Source organism: Microtus ochrogaster, unplaced genomic scaffold, assembly GCF_000317375.1.
Source record: "Microtus ochrogaster isolate Prairie Vole_2 unplaced genomic scaffold, MicOch1.0 UNK1, whole genome shotgun sequence".
NCBI lineage: Eukaryota > Metazoa > Chordata > Mammalia > Rodentia > Cricetidae > Microtus > Microtus ochrogaster.
Genome location: NW_004949099.1, coordinates 16,299,233 through 16,317,536, shown reverse-complemented (window position 1 = coordinate 16,317,536; position 18,304 = coordinate 16,299,233).

Below are 18,304 nucleotides of genomic sequence, written 5' to 3'. Positions count from 1 at the left end.
AATGGATGAGTGTACCCCTTTCTCCACACCCTCTCCAGCAAAGGCTATCATTGGTGTTTTTCATTTTAGCCATTCTGACAGGTGTGAGATGGTATACTATTTCTTAAATACTGTCTATCCCTATGTCCACAATGTTCCCAGAAATTTAGGTAGACAGAAGCTGATATAATTTATCCATCTATAGCTGAGAACTCATGATTATGCGTCGTCAGATCTTTGACCATTTAGGAGTCTTTGCAAAAACCACTACCCACTGCACAAAGAAAATTTTCTCAGAAGAGTTGAAAGTAGCACAGATCTAGGGTCATAAACATAAATATTAGAAGGCAGTTTCATAGCATGACCATTTAATAGAATAGTAGCAGTCAGCTCTCCCCTAGGACCTATGATCTCCACAGTCACAGACTTTAGCCCAGGCATGAAATCCCTCCTGTGAGGACACCTCATATCCTATCAGAATGCAGTTAGTTACTCCTATAACCACCATGAGACTGTTGGATCAGTGGGTATATCTTGCCTTAAAGGTCAGCACTGCAGTGTGTTAGGTTATAATTGGTGTATAATATGAAATTATTTCTATGTGAATTATATGGCTTTTTATTTTGTCAAAAATTCTCCTTCTTTCTCTCTTTTGTCATTCTATATTATTGAGAAATCACTGATATAGTCTTTAAAAGGACTTTCTGTTTTCTTCCAAGAGGTCTATTTAAAGTAGTAATATTTACCATCTCCTATTTCCTCTTATATCGATTCATTTCTCTTTGGTGATATGAATGGAGAGCAGTGATAAACAGCATTCAGCACTCAGAGAACCTTTCTAATCTCAACACATCATTTCCAGCACTCTCAGTTAGAAATCAAAAGCATTCTAAGAAAACAATACTTCGCTGAAGTGTGATACTTTAAGCCTTCAAGTAAGAGAGATTTAAGCAAGAACACCAATCAGTATGAAGTGCAAGCTGAAGTTGGTTCACCAATTGGCTCTCTTGAGTTGAGATTTTGGCATATAGACTTTTTATTTGAGCAACAAAATGCACCTAATTGTGTAATTTGCATATCTTTACTAATGCATGAGAAAAACAACAGTAAATAGAGAATGTTCTACTCCTTGAAATGAAGGATAGTAGTGGCTCCTTTAGGCACTCTTTCCTAGGGGGCTGCATAGTTTTTATTACATTAATAAAATTGTTAAAAGATAAGAAATTGGGTTAGCTTAATAATAAATAATGTAAGAGAGAGGACTTAGAAGTATTTATGCCTTATTAATTATGTGTATATGTATTATAAAGATGTGAATTTCTTAAATTAAGTACCAAATTATTTTTAGTACTTTGATCCTTAAATCTGAAATATATAATATACATATTATATATATTGCTTTCTCTTTAGTTAGACAAACGAAATTTCTGCATGGAAAGGATAAAATTCTGTTACTTTTGCTATCTTTAAGATATGATGAAAAATGCTTTCTATAACTTTTTTCTTGAAGAATCTCAAGAGACTCATTTAGGGTTACTGAAGACAACCCAGTAGGTATAATGCTTACTTCAAAAGTATGTCAGCCTGAGTGCATATTCCACAACCTACATGTAGACAAACATGGTAGCAGTGTATGTCTGTTATCCCAGTGTTATTATGACAAAATGGAAAACAGAGACGGGATTCACAGAATCTCAGGCACCATCTGGTTAGGCATGTTCAGCAGCTGACAAGGAACCTGTCTCAGGCATGGTAGAACATGAGGATTAGTATCAGAGACTGTTCTCTGCCCTCCACATATATGCCTTGGCATGTACATGCTTTTGAGTACCTACTGTGCTGGTCTGAAAGACAATGGCCACCAAATGGAGTGGCAATATTAGGAGGTGTGGCTTTGCTCGAGTAGGTGTAGTCTTGTTAGAGGAAGTGTGTCACTGTGGGGAGAGGCTTTGAGGTCTCTTTTGCTCAAACTTCTTTCAGTGTGACTTTCAGTAGACTTCCTGTTGCTTGCGAGATGTAAGACTCTCAGCTATTCCTCCAGCACCACATCTGACTGCATTTTGCCTTGCTTCGCATCATAGTGATAATAGACTGAACCTCTGAAACTGTTAGTGAGCCACCCCAGTTAATTTTTTTTCTTTATAAGTGTTGCTGTGGTCATGGTGTCTCTTTATAGCAGCAAAACCCCTAAGACACCCATCCAGACCCACCCACAAAAGATGGGAAGAATCTCATTTAAACACACTGAGTCATACAAATTATTATCTAAATAAATACCACATTTGTCCTTGTTACCAGTCATAGGCATGCATGTGTTTAAGACGGTGGTTTCTGCACTTTTCTATGATGAAGCACAATATTCAAGACTATCTGGGTGCCTTCACAGTAGCCATTTCAACATTCATAGCTGAGAAAAACATTTTGTCCTTAAAAATTACATTGCTTAGCCCTTGTTGTACATCTGACTGACTGTAGAGCTAGGTTTCAGTTAATGAATAGAATTTACTGAATGGAACTCGCAAGAAGGATGTTTATAAAGAGAGAACAAATTCAGAAAGTAGGAGGTTTGTCTATGGGGTCTGTCTTGCTACCAGTGTTCGTTAACATGGTGAGGAGAACTCTGCCCACAGGAGTAGAACATGTCAAGTCCACATTCCTTTGATGTATAAGTGCACATTTTAGCTTCCATATCTGTACTACACACATTGCAGAAAAATAAAGCCAAGTCTACTAAGTCATTCTTTGGGGAATATCCTGGCACTCTTTAAATGACATTTGGAATCCTATATTTCTAATTTTATTTTGTAAATAAATAATACAAGTCTTTTCATTTTTCTGAATTCACCATGGAATATGTGCTATTAAGAAAATGCTCTGCATATGAAAAGCTCATAGCCAACATCATGTTTAATCATGAAAGACTAATGGTTTTTCTCATTATTCTAAAATCACAAAGATACTGATTTTGCCATTTCTATTGCACATATTGCTGGAAATTATCCTAAGATTATTTAAGTAATAACAAATACTATGAGACTACAGATCAGAATAAGAAAACTATTCTCTGTTCATCAATGATTAAATATGTAGAGACCAGAGCAATATGCATAGACACTAATATTGCTTATTATATTCACATAATTCTTAATATATTTATATCTTTCTCTTCATCTAACATGTACCCATATTAGGTCTCTTTATCTAACATGTATCTATGAAGGAATATCATTAATTAACATATAAACTTTTTAAATTGTAGTTTGTTGTCATATAGGCAATTTAAATTGGAATCTATTTTCTGTCACTCTCAAAAGACAATATTTTTCTTTTGACAACTCGGTGTTGTTTGACAGCTCAAAATGATGGTTATTTATTGAAGATGAATTGTTTAAAACATGAAGTGGTGCTGATCAGAAATATTTTAGCACAGACTGAATCTACATGTGTTTGTCTACATTCTTTGATAATTAAGAACATTTTTCTGAATAAATAAAGCAATAAGTCTAATCAGAACAAGCTGACTATCTATATTAGTAGAATCAGGAACCTCTGGATTCAACTGAAAGACCCTGATTCAGTGGCTAGTATGCAGAATAATGGTAGGATGACTCCCCATGTTGACCTGGGGCATGCATACCCAAACATGTGCAACAGGCCCCAAATGCACATCCATGAGAAAAACAATAAGATTAAATCATGCTGCAAGATATTTCTCTGCAGGTAGGCAGTGATGGTACATGCCTCTAATCCCAGCACTTAAGAGGCAGAGGCAGGGGAATCTCTGTGAGTTCAAGCCCAGCCTGGTCTACAAGAGCTAATTCCAGGACAGGCTCCAAAGCAACACATAAAAACCTGTCTCAAAAACCAAAAAAAAAAAAAAAAGATATTTCACTGAAAAGTCATTTCTATTTTAAGTGTCTCTGTTTTCATAGGATCCACCTGGCATGTTAACCCATCTAGAGACAGATATCTGCCCCCACTTTAAACGATACCATACTTTTGTGTTGTCATTCCTGCTCTACAGAATAAAAAAGTACATAAAAATTAAAGTCAAAGGAATGCTTTCAGAAATTGGAAATTCGCTAAGATAACTTACAAGAAAGTAAAGTAATTTAATCCTCACAGGTTGTAAGAAATTAACATGAGCCGGGTGGTGGTGGTGCACGTCTTTAAACCGAGCACTCAGGAGGCAGAGACAGGCAGATCTCTGGGAGTTAGAGGCCAGCCTGGTCTACAAGAGCTAGTTCCGGGACCGACACCAAAGCTACAGAGAAACCCTGTCTCAAACCCCCCCAAAAAGAAATTAACATGAGAGATGGATAATAAATTTTCATATTTTATTGTCTTGTCTTTTTGCAGTACCATAGAGCAGACAGTACTTTGCACATGGTATCCAAACATTCTACCAATGTATCACCAAGCCTGGGTGGTACATTTTTACATACAAAGCACAGTTTGTGGGCCTGTTGTCTTGTTATATTGACCATCTAAAATGAGTTCCTCTCAATGGTGATTTGGTCATAGTTTAATGAAAGCAAATGAAACATGACTTAAGGCAGTAGGAATCCTAAATTTCAGGAAATGTTCTATATTATGTAAGTGAACACAAGCTTGCCAAGGAGTAACGTGACTGGCTGTTAGAAGTCAACCCTCACTCTGGGCTTTGCCATTCTCAAAATTGGGAAACCAAAGACCTCACCATGGAGTTCCTTATTGTCCTACAGATCATAACCAATTATTCAATATTACTAACGGTAATAATCCTCTTTCTAATGAGCAGTCCCCTTTCAAAGATCAGCCTTTTTAATTTACTTGTCCAAATTTTATTTACTTATGTCCAAAGGCATCCTACAATAGAAATACAGTTATTATAAAATTAAAATATCAGAGACAAAAATAGTACACTTGGTGAAAGTCTTTGATCATTTATTCATTCATTTAAGCATCCACTTTATTGTTCAGTGGGCAACGCCAGGCACTGAAAGGAGTTTTAATGAGAATAGTGTATTTTTCAACTTTGTGGAGCTTAATAATTCTACAGAGCAATTAAAAGTGTTACAAAATGGGATATGACCTACAAAGAGTTGCAGACAGTGATGTTTTTAACAAAGAAACCCCTGCAATTGGACAGGTACTATTTTCTGAAAAGTGATATTTAAGATGAGACCCAAGAATAGGGGAACATTTTCTCTATGAAATAGAGGAGGAGGGCCCAGGATCTGAAGTGGGGAATAAAAGGACCCCCAGGTGGAGGGAGCCTGCTGAGCAGAGGTGACATCAGGTTGCTTTAAGAGAAGCACCCACAGAGCTGATTCTCTGACATCCAGAGGCTGAGTTCCAGGCTTGAGATTTTCTTCCATTCTGATTAAGAAACTGGTGAAAAAATATTACTCTTCGAAGAAGCAAATGAGAGTTTGCATTTAAGAAGTGAAGTCTGCTTATTCTTTGGGGACTATATTGTAGGAGTAAGGTTAGAAGCCATCAGGAGGCCATGACAGCTGCAAGATAAAAGATGATGAGACTGTGGCTGAATGACATGGGGTAAATGCCGTGAAGATGGAGCTGGGACAGTTTGGAGGCACAATTGACATGAGTCGTAGGTATAAATAGATGCACAACGCACTGTTGTCTGCAGCCCCACAACTGTGTTTGTTTCCAAGCTGTTCTGCCTGCTTCCTTTCCTCATTTCCTTGAAATACAGTGTTGGCATCACATGGCCTTGCCTTTGTATTGCAACAGTAACTTCTAGAGGGATTATCAGAAAACCCTGTTTCTGGAGAGCAGTGGTTCTCAACCTTCCTAATGCTATGACCCTTTAATACAGTCCCTCATGTTGTGGTGACCCCCAAACATAAAATTATTCTGTTACTACTTCATAACTGTACTTTTGCTACTTTTATGAATCATAATGTAAATATCTGATATGTGACTCAATGAAAGGGTCACAAGCCACAGCCTAAGAACCATTGCTGTAGAATCTGCTCTCCATTTGAAGAAGCCTGACTCCTGAATTCTTTCCTTTCTGCAATATCTCAGCATTGGTATGTTAGGGTGTGGCAAGAACTGAACAGGCATATTGGCCTGTCTCTGAGAGATGGTCTAGGTACTTCAAATGCTGCCATGCTATCTTGGTCACACAATACAGAGCTTTGCTACTTGATATTCAGTGACTATTGCTCGATATTGACTTTTGCTTAAAGTAAGAATAAGAATGTTTGTGACATATAGTTATCCTCTTGGCTAAGGGAAGTAGACAAAATTGCTGGGGAGAAAATTGGGATCTTGGGGGTGGGGTGGGATGGGGGTAAGGGGAGATGGGGAGAGAAAAGGGAGAAGGGGAGGATTGGGGGAACTTGGGGAAAAAGGATGATTGGGATAAAGGAAGGTTGGATAGGGGAGCACGGAAGCACAATTTTTAGTTAAGGAAGCCACCTTAGGGTTGGCAAGAGACTTGAACCTAGAGTGGCTCCCAGGAGCCCAAGGCAATGTCCCCAGTTAGTTCCTTGGGCAGCTGAGGATAGGGAACCTGAAATGACCCTATCCTATAGCAATACTGACGAATATCTTACATATCACCATAGAACCTTCATCTGGTGATGGATGGAGATAGAAACAGAGACCCACATTGGAGCACTGGACTGAGCTCCCAAGGTCCCAATGAGGAGCAGAAGGAGGGAGAACATGAGCAAAGAAGTCGGGACCACGAGGGGTGCACCCACCAACTGAGACAGTGGGGCTGATCTATTGGGAGCTCACCAAGGCCAGCTGGACTGTGACTGAAAAAGCATGGGATAAAACCGGACTCTGAACATGGCGAACAATGAGGGCTGATGATAAACCAAGGACAGTGGCACGGGGTTTTGATCCTAGTAATGTGCTGGCTTTGTGGGAGCCTAGCCAGTTTGGATGTTCACCTTCCTAGATATGGACGGAGTGGGGAGGACCTTGGACTTTCCGCAGGGCAGGGAACCCTGATTGCCCATTGGACTGGAGAGGGAGGGGGAGAGGAGTAGGGGGAGGGGGAGAGGGGTGGGAGAAGGGGGAGAGAAATGGGAGGCTGGGAGGAGGCGGAAACTTGTTTTTTTCCTTTTCTCAATAAAAAAAAGAATGTTTGTGACCTAGAGGCAGATGCTGTACTTTGGAAGATCTTAGGAATTTTTAACCCAACAGCATTATAGAAAGCTGAGTTTAGGAAAGGGACCACTATGTATTTGACTGGTATTCTCCATGGCTCATTTACTTTTTAAATCTTTTCAGTCATGGGCACTGTTTAAAAGTCTCACAGTGCAAGTAGTACTGACTATATCAGTACTTAATGTCCTAGTGTAGTTTCCCTTGTACTTGTTAATTCTGTGACTACCAATGAGACTATTTTATCTGTGTATGTAAAACCATGTGTGTCTGTGTGCGTGTGTGTGTGTGTGTGCGCGCGTGTGTGCGCGCACTCGCAAGCGTGTGAGTGTGTGTATGTAATGAATAAGCCAGGGGATGTTCATCTTGATATTTGAGAGAGGGTGAGAAAGGGGTCTCTTACTGGCACTGGGGCTCGACTGGTTGACCCATCCTCCCCAGTTCTGGAATTAAAAATTCATGTCACCTTTTAAATAGACACTGGGAACGGATTCAAGTAGTTCTTGTGTAGCAATTATTTTGGCAGCTGAGCTGTCTTCCCAACCCAGTACTATACCTTTTAAATAGGGGGTAGGGGAGAGTTTCCTTCATATCTTCCCATGGGATTTTCACTGTTTATTGTGTTTTTTTCCCTTCCACTCAAGTGTTTTCTAGGTCTCCATCCTACATCAAACTAGCCACCTTTACATTTTCATTCTCCTCCATCAATTGCCTGTGCATCTGTTGCCTATTGACTAACACCTCCTGCCACTCCCCGTGGTTAATTTCTGCATGGAGACTTTGTTCCATCTCTAGAAGGTCAAAACCCCTGCTTTTGTGGATCCTTGTAAGGATTTCACATCTTAACTGTCTCAGTGTGATACAGTTCTCAACATATGCATGTAATTTTGTGGCTCAGTGATCCAGAAATAAGGATAATAGAGAATATCAAATTGTCAATTGATGTAAAATTCACATTTTCACCTAGGTTAATGCTTGTGGTAGAAACTTCTGTCTGCTTAACAGTTTCATACTGGCCTCTTTAAATAATATAGGCCCCCAAACATATGACTCCTCCACTAAAAACTCTATTTGCTAGGCTCTTGAAAACAGACACATACATGTACATTCTGCTAAGAAGAAGAAATCAGGGGAATTTCTAGGTCATGATATTCAAGGACAGTAGAAAGACTGGTTCTTCATTACTTAGTGAAAAGTAATCACAGCATTGAAAACTGGAGTTAATTTTTTCAGACTGTGACAAGGAAGCCATCAATTGAGGATTACAGTACACAAAGACCAGAACTAATCTGATTCACAACTGAGAAGCAAGTGTATGTTACTACAATCTAGATACCTCATGGATTCAGTTATTTTGTTTGGGATAGAATAGCCAACTTGAATCCCTATACTCTATCTCAGTGTTGCTTTGAGTTATTTCTGCAGGAGGCACCTACTTTTCGTTGGGTTGTGATAGTTTTTTTTCATAGTAATCCAGAGAGATTGATCATTCCCAGTCTGCTTTTATATGTGATCATTCAAAAACATCTAGCTAGTAGCAGGAGAGCTTGTATTTATGTTTGTTTGTTTGGAGTATAAGGTACTGTGTGACCCAGACTGGACTCAAAACTTGTGATCTAACATCAGATGATCTTAAACTACTGATCCCCCTGCCTCTGTCTCTCAAATGATGAGATGTGGCACCTGGTTTTATTAACATATTGGGCTAGAGTTAAAACTCATAGCCTCTTGCATCATAAGCTAGTGCTCGACCAGCTGAGCTATATACTCAATCAATTCATCCTCCTTTATCAATTTACACTGAATGATTACATAACCTAAGAGGGTTAGCATTCTTTCTAAAAATGAATTCTGTTACATAAATGAATAAAAGCTCATGTATACTCATTTATCCAATATTCAAACTCATGACTATTATAATCCACTAATATTATTGTTTCAAAATACACAGAAGTGTTAAAGACATTCAAGATGTTCATCTCAGCATACATTTTCATAATACCTGTGTGACTCATAAGTGAACTAGATACATGTGTTAATTTTCTGCAGCAACCTAGGTAGTCCCATAAGAGATCTTATTAGCATGTGGCCCATACAAACTACCATTTATATATCTCTCTTAGTGAAAAATGAAACATAAATCACTCATGTATCCACGGGAAATCTTGCTTTTCTCTGGGTTCGTAGTTCGGTTACTTATTTTTTCCAGTAAAATGCCAGAAAGTAAAAATTCTAGCTCTGAGGATTGTATAAGCTTTTGATGTCAAATTCATTTACTGGACTCAATATTATTGTAATAATAATAAGGTTTCATATATGATGATAATATATAGGAAACTATGCTTTTGAATGAACTTTTATTTGAAAATATGGGCATGCAACATGGCCTTTGTTTTCTGGCTTTTGCTCTACATTATTGTTCTATGTAGTTTAAGCTGGCTTTCTACCCCGTATTATTTAATTCCTCTGAAAGAAATAAGAAAACTAGGTGTCAGGGTGGTATTGATTAAAGATGAGGAATATCATGATACGCAGGCTACATTGAATATCTTAACCATGTTAAATAAAAGATATAGTAACAAAGTCTTGTGCTAGGAACCTAAACTATGAAGAGCAAAGACCAGGTTTAATTGTCAAATGGAAGTAAAGGGTGTAGAACTAAACCATGTGCTAAAGTAGATTTGTCCCTGAACATCTTGTAGTTAGCCAAGTGTTAAGAGTCAACTAAGTATCTGTCACACATGGCTTTTTAATCACATTAATATATCTACATACATTTACAAGACCTCATCAAGACCTTGATTTATGTTTGTGGAGTGAAACAGAAAAATCAAAGTAGAGTGAACAGGTCTCTGAAAGCTAGCTAGATGGACATTCCTCAAGAAGACACAGGGTGGAAAGCAATTCCTCACAGAGAGAACTGCAGAACTGCCTTAGGATAGACAAGTTAAGCTACAAAACTGCTACAAAAGACCAGTGACCAAAAACTTGTTCCTTGTGCCTGACAAAGGCTAGTGTTAGTATTATAATAGCTTGATTTCTGTTTCTTTGAGTAAAATACCATTACCAAATGCAGTTTGAGGAGGATAAGTTTCCCTTGCCATACAACTTGTAGGCTATCATCAAGGGGATCCAAAGCAGGAGCTCAAGCCAGGAGATAGAAGGAGAGACAACAGAGAAAATCTGCTGACTGGCTTGCTCCCAAGGAATGAGCAGCTACGCTTCTCTTATAGGCCAAACCCACTTGCCCAGATGTGGCAGCACTCACAGTGAGTGTGCCCTTCTATGTCAAATACCAATCAAGAAAATACCCCGAGAGACAGTCCTACAGACCAACCTGATGGAAAAAAATTCTTCAGTTGTGATTCCCTCTTTCTAGGCACATCAAGTTGGCAACCAAGATTAACCATCCATATGCAGCTTTGCAAAAATTCAGCATGCCTGAAGCTATCAGAGTGTCTACCATACAAAGCAGAACCAGTCCCTGCTGAGGAAAGAGGCTTTGAGCCATCCATGCATCCCAAAGGCTTTTCACATGAGTTATATAAAATAATGTTTGTTCACATTTTCTTATTCAAAATAAGTCTCCTGTGTACAGCTTGACTCAAGAAGGCAAGAAAGTGTAGGCTTAACAAGTATCTCAGAGAGATGAAGTGAATGATGAAGCCACAGTTATTAAAAACTCTGACAAGTGTGCAGGAGAATGCAGGAACTTCTAGACAGTGAAGATCAGAGAAGTTCTGTTGTAACTGAGCTAGCAAATTCACTTAAAGAGGCAGCATCCACTTGAATGACAGTGGTTATAATAGTTGGAAGAATGGACTAGAACAGGAAGAGATGGGAAACAGGGAGTATATGTAAAGCCTTATAAGTATTAGAAATGTTTAAAAAATAAAATATATGTTTATGTTGAAGATGTACCTCAGAGGTTGAAAACCTGCATGGCATGCAGAAGGGCCTAGGTTTGATACTTAGAAATACACACACATACACACAGAGTGACACACACCCACACAGAGTGACACACACACACACACACACACACACACACACACATACACACACACACAGGGTGAACGAAAGAGTATAAATCGTTGCTGCCAATTGCTAATAATAAATTGGAACACCAGCAATGTTTTTTCCCTTAGAAAAAGATAATATATTTGGTCTACTATCAATTTTGTTTTGTATTCTGATTTTTTTTAAAAAAAATATTATATTAAAACGTTTGTCTTGGTTCTTGATGGTATATGTGTCCCTTTAAAATTTCTGGTTAAAGCAAGTGTTTCACCTCCTATATCCTGAGCATGAGATTAGTGGCTCTATGTGGTTTAATAAAGAAAAGCTACTTATAGTTAAATCACAAATTTGCAAGAAATGAAGATGTGCTTCTAGAAGTGTGCAAGACTCTATACCTGAAGATCAGATTGGTCCTTTGTGTTATCTAGAAAGAAAAATAAAAAAGTTCCTGTCTGGTAAAATCTGTTTTTCCCCCCTAGGAATGGCAAAGTGCTTTTCTCTTGAGAATTTTATATATAATTCTTTGACTTAAAACTTTACTTAGGAAATGAGTGTGTACATCTTGCATACACTGGAATTCAAATTTTAAATACTTCCAAAGTAATTTGGTTTTGACCTTACTTTGTGAAATCCTGGGCTTCTAATTAATTTCTTTTCTTTTCATTTTAAGCTAATGAACACCTGCTACTTTCTCTTAAGCTTGTCATTAGGCTTCAGATTTACTGCTGATTTTCCAGTGTTAGTCTAAAGTTAATGAGTTAGTAAAGTTCAAAATACATCTCCATATGAGTACCTTACATTTGGACAAGAAAATTTCAGTTTTTATAAATTAATAATTAGAAGTTATATTGTATATACAGTTGAAGTTGGTCTGAAAGAGAAGATATCCTCAAGTTATTTTTTACATTTTTCAATTTTTTTTTCTCTTTTAAATTGAGAGGGAAATTGATTGAAGGTTGTATTAATTTATCTTGCACAACTTTTGTAAGAAAGAATTTGGAAAACTTCTTTGAAGATATATCAGATTGTAGTCCCATGTCAAATGTCAGAAGATTATATTATGGTGTAGGAGGATCTTCTTTCTATACATTTCTTTCACTGGTTAAATAAAGAGACTGCCTTGGCCTTTTGATAGGACAACAGCTTAGATAAGTGGAGTAGACAGAACAGAATCCTGGGAGAAAGGAGGCAGAGGCAGAGAGCCACCTGTCATGAAGCTGCCAGGTCAGACATGCTGAATCTTTCCCAGTAAGCCACGAGCTCTTGGTGACATACAGATTATTAGAAATGGATTGAATCAAGATGTGAGATTTAGCCAATATGAGGCTAGAACTAATGGGCCAGGCAGTGTTTAAATGAATACAGTTTCCATGTAATTATTTCAGGTAAAGCTAGCCAGGTGGTGGGAAGTGGCCCGCCTGCTCTATTACAACAATATTATTCTTAGTTGAATATCCTAGGGTCCATTGCAGTTACTGTTTTTAAAATATTTATGTGTTTATTTTTATTGGTCTGTTTGTCTGTGCTTGCAGAGCAGAAGTGGAAATCAGATTTTCTAGTACTGAGATACAGATACTTGAAGTTACTCTTGACAACTGAGTCATATCTCCAACCCTCAGTGTAGTTATCACTACATTCATATATAAGAATCTGATTTCCAACCAGCTACTTTTGTCATTATTCAGGTCTAGATCAGTTCACTATTTCATTTTTCTAAAAGATAAAGCCAACTTGCTACTTTTCTTACTGAGAATATATGAAAATATTTAAGAAAAGATGAATTTGGAATTCCAAAGGACCAAAGTTTATTAAAGTGCCCAGAGTATAAAATACTAAGTGTGAACCCTATGCAAATATGTATACTATTTTGATAATAATATTGATTACTTGTATCGCAATTCGTAATACCCTATTTGCCTTTTAGTTTATTAAAATTTCTATTCATTTCAGCATACTGTTATTAGAATACTGATGTGGGATTTCCCTTTGTATGCTATGATTACCATTGGTTAATAAAGAAATTGCTTTGGACCTATAGCAAGTCAGAACTTAGCTAGGCAGGGGAAATTAAACTGAATGCTGGGAAGAAAAAAGGCAGAGTCAGTGAGAAATCATGTAGCCCCACCAAAAACAGATGCTGGAACTATACCCAGTAAGCCACAGCCTTGTGGCATTACACAGATTAATAAAAATGCGTAAATTAAGAAGTAAGAGTTAGCCAATAAGAAGCTTGAGCTAGTGGACCAAGCAGTGATTTAATTAATACAGTTTCTGTGTGGTTATTTTGGGGTTGAGCAGCCAGGAACAAACAAGAAGCCTCATGCTACAGGATATTGAACTGTGTTGAACCAAAAAATAGTTAAAAATTGATTTTGAAGATTAAAACTCAAAATAAAATTTAAAAAACTCATAGAATTAAAATAGTCAAGTTGGATAAAAGAAAGCAGAGATATACTTCAATAGATTTTAGAACACTGTGAAGAGTTCTACAGAGCAGAAAACACACTTGTGTAACTTTATCCCCTACACAAAAGCTCAGATTAAAATTACCTTAAATTCAGTTAAATTGGAAAAACAAATAAATTTCTTGCTTCAATAAAATTGGTGGATTATATAATTGATTCACCTTTCCTAGAGAATTACAGAGTTACTTGTCTACTACAGTTTACATCTGGGTCTATACAAAGACTTATCCATGGTTAGAAATACTGAAATCACCTTAAGAACTCTGAGTTTACTAAAATAAGAGATTCAATCTCGAAGTGTTTGAACTAAAGTGTAACTGCATCTATCTCAAAAGAAAATGAAACAAAATACAGAAAATACCACCCTATACATTTTCCTTAATTGTCTGCAATGACTGAAATGATAAGAAAAAAAAAACAGAAAATAATATCCTAAGTAATGATATTTTAATCTCATTAGGAACAATTCTTTGCTTCAGTTTGAAAAACTGAACACTCTGATGCCAGTTTTGAAACACATTACCATCTCTAAAGATATCTCTATGTTTTAAATTTTTTCTAAGACAAAAGAAAAATACCGTTACCACACCTTCACCTCTAGTGGTATTATGTTGCTTCCTTACCTTGGAATATATGAATATTCCAAGCTCCTTTGAAATATTCAGAATTTTGAGCAGTTGATGTTGTTAGAGATATACTTTCCCCATTCCTCTGTGCTTCAAGGGGCACCCTGTTTACGGCTGCCTAAGGTTCAAGGGATCCCATACTCACATAAGAGATTTGACAAAGTGACATTGTAATGAAAATGTTTGTCTCTCCCAGCTCTTACAGACTCCCCAGGGTTTTCTTGAACAGTGCATGACTCTTGGATTTGTCATAGCAAAGTTCACTGATCTGACAGTGTGGGTGTGCTCATTACATTCTGTGTGGTTCTCCTTTTTTATAATGTTACTAATCTAGACTTAAATTGAACTTCTCATGCTGGAATGAATGTGTCCTGCTCCTGAATCCCTTCTGTTCTCGTTGCTATAGGGATCAGCAGAAAGCCAAGGCATCTTCCTTTCAATGGCCAGGCCTATCTGTGCTCCCTGTAAGCAGTGGTTTTCTTTACTTGATACCTTTGAAGGCTCATATAATAAAGAATGTCGTCCCATTTTGAAGCTTCAGCTTTTACTCTCAGAACTTAAAAGCACAATTGCCACCATATTTGTGCTGAATTACAAAGTAATTTCCAGAATTTACAGGTCACAAAATATTATATTCTAAATCACTAAGTTATTATTTTCTTTAAAATGTGTTGTGTATTTGGACAATCGCCATTTTTGTGTTTAAGGCAGTAGCTATCCACAGGGGACAAATGTATACCTCGGGGAATATTTCACAAGGTCTGAGATGCATTTGATTGTCAGGAGAATGAGTACTTCCCCAGGCATGTAGTAGGTTGAAGCCAGGGAGGTTGCTAAACATAGTGTAAGGAATAATGAATTATCTGACTCAGTGTTAACAGGGCTGAGCTTGTGAAGTCCCACTTGAGAACAACTGCAGCTCATGGTTATAAATAACACTACACTGTGAATCTTTTAGCCTACCAAGATCTTACACAAGTTTGAGTAAGGCCAGTTTTCTAATGATCAGTGTAAGGATGGCAAGAGAAAGATGTTTAGATGTCTATGTGATATACTGGTCTGGATGTCAATTAACTACTGAAAGAAATGGTTTCTTCATGAAAATCTTCAAGGGGTTCTAAATATTTCTTTGGTCCATCCTGTTTTTATTATCTACTCACGCAAATATTTCCTTATCTCACTTGTCTTTAACAAAATGAGATATAAGAGAACAAAGAAAATGTCAGTTTCAGACATAACAACTGCTTTCTTGGGGTCAACCCTGGATCCCAAGGACCTGGCATATATGATAATATTGAACACAAAGGATCTATTGAGCTTGCTCATACATTTTCTGTATGCTTTACATTTTGGAAAAATAGGAATATTTCTTCATAGAAAGTTGAGTGCCCATGTTTGGATGACTTAACATTAACATTGGTCCTCCTCATGTCTATGATAAATACAGAGTATAAACAATGCATTATTCCAGGACCATAATCAATAAAGCAAACTTACAATGAGGTGGGGAACTCAGTACCATTCATGACCACAGTGACTCTGATTTCACTGATGTTCCCTCTTTCTGGATTATGTTGCCTCAGGTATTCATGCAGCCAAATGTCATATACATTGTCTTATTTAGGGTGAAAATGATATAATATATATGTGCTTTAGAGCCCTTGCCAGCACATAAAGCAAAGATGAATAGAATCAGTTCATTGAGAAGACCTTCCAGCCTGCCAGGGGGGCAGACACTCACCCATCTGCTATGTTCATAGCAGCATTATTTGCAATAGCCAAAACCTGGAAACAAACTAGGTGCCCCTCAATCGAAGAATGGATAAAGAAGGTGTGGCACATATACACTTTAGAGTTTTACTTAGTGGCAAAAACAATGACATCTTGAATTTTGCATGCAAATGGATGGAAATAGGAAACACTTTACTGAGTGAGATAACCCAGAACCAAAAAGAGGAATATGGTATGAACTCACTCATAAGTGGATTCTAGCTATAAATAAAAGACATTGAGCCTATAATTTGGGATCCTAGAGAAGCTAAATAAGAAGGGGAACCCAAAAAGAAAAAAGAAAAACATATATTTATCCTCCTGGATATTGGAAGTAGATAAGATTTCCAGGCTAAAGTTGGGAGCATGGGGGTGGGGATGGTGTGGGGGGAAGGGGAGATGGGGAGAGAGAAGGGAGAAGGGAGGATTGGGAAGAGCTTGGGGGAATGGGATGGTTGAGATGGAGGAAGGTTGGATATGGGAGCAGGAAAGTAGATATCTTAATGAAGGGAGCCATTTTAGGATTGGCAAGCGACTAGACTCTAGAGGGGTTCCCAGGTGTCCAAGGAGATGTCCCCAACTTGTTCCTTGGCTAGCAGAGGAGAGGGTGCCTGAACTGGCCTTATCCCATAGCCACACTGATGAATATCTTGCATATCACCATAGAACCTTCATCTGGCTATGGATGGAGATGGAGACAGAGACCCACATTGGAGCACTGGACTGAGCTCCCGAGGTCCAAATCAAGAGCAGAAGGAGGGAGAACATGAGCAAGGAAGTCAAGACCGCGAGGGGGGCACCCACCCACTTAGATGGTGGGACTGATCTAATGGGAGCTCACCAAGGCCAGCTGGACTGGGACTGAACGAGCATGTGATCAAACTGGACTCTGAATGTGGGTGAAAATGAGGGCTGACTGAGAAGCCGAGGACAATGGCACTGGGTTTTGATTCTACTGCATGTACTGGCTTTGTGAGAGCCTAGTCTGTTTGGATGCTCACCTTCCTAGACCTGGATGGAGTGGGAGAAGATCTTGGACTTCCCACAGGGCAGTGAACCCTGACTGCTCTTAGGACTGGAGGGGTAGGGGGAGTAGGGGAATTGGGAGGTAAATGGGAAGAGGGGAGGGGGTGGAAATTTTTAATAAATAATAATGATAAAAAGAAAAAGTTCATTGGCCTTAAAGCTCCTGAATGAAATTACATGTCAATATTAAAGGCACATGTGGTACAGTTCTATGTAGAGTAGTATTTTTGTATCTCTAACCCCTATTTCCTTATCTTAAACAACACTTTGATTAGCTTCCAGAAACTGTCACCCTCATTTCTTCTTAGTTTGTATTATATAACTTGGATTAGCCATCTTTAAGCACAACTGGTCAGTGCCAACCTTAGATTTTGCCAAGAAGTATCAATGCCATGGAATATATGTCATTGATTGTGAACTGATAGGTAATTGGATTTATAGCAAGACGTTACTGTATAACATCACCCATTATGTCTTGTAAACTTAACTAAAAATTAAAATACCATGGAGTAAAAGTAGGGCCTAGTGATGGGAGAATACCAACTCTGGCATCATTTGATAGTTAAGATCCCCCCCAGCCCATAAAGCCAGCTAGCTACTCTTACATGTTCTATTGAGTTAAACCAGTAAATCTATCTTTTTTTTTGTTTAAGCCCATTTGATATTGTTTTCTACTACTCATAGCCAAGACTACTGAGAAACGTTGTAAAGAAAAAAGTTCTAGAAATGTAAAGTAGGTGACAGAGAAGAAAGTTTGTGCATGTTTGAAAATGCTTTGACTAGTCTTCTTTTGTTCTTTTTATTGGTCACTGATTTTTTTCTCACATAATATACCCCGATTGCAATTTTCCCTTCTTCTACTCCTCCCAATTTCTTCCTCCCTCCCCTACCAGCCAGATTCATCCCCTTTTCATCCCTCAATAGAAAAGTACATATTCTTTTTATTCTTCTTTTAATATGTAAACTTAATTTTAAAAAGATATTTCAGTCAATTTAGCCAATTATTTCCAATCTGACATTTTTATTTTCTTCTTATGAATGTGTTAAATTTTGGAAGACTAACTCTGGTTTCATGGGGAGCTGATTTTCTTTGTTCTTATTATCACAGAATACCATTCCAATGAAGGAAAGTGTCAGGGACCAGCCTTGACAAAAATACCTCTTGCCAGGGTAGAGGCATAGTAAAGAATAAGAAGACACAAATGAAAATAATAAAATGGAGAACCATATAAAATAGTACCAGGAGGGAGTTCCAGTGAGTATTAGAATAGAATTCATCCATGTTTA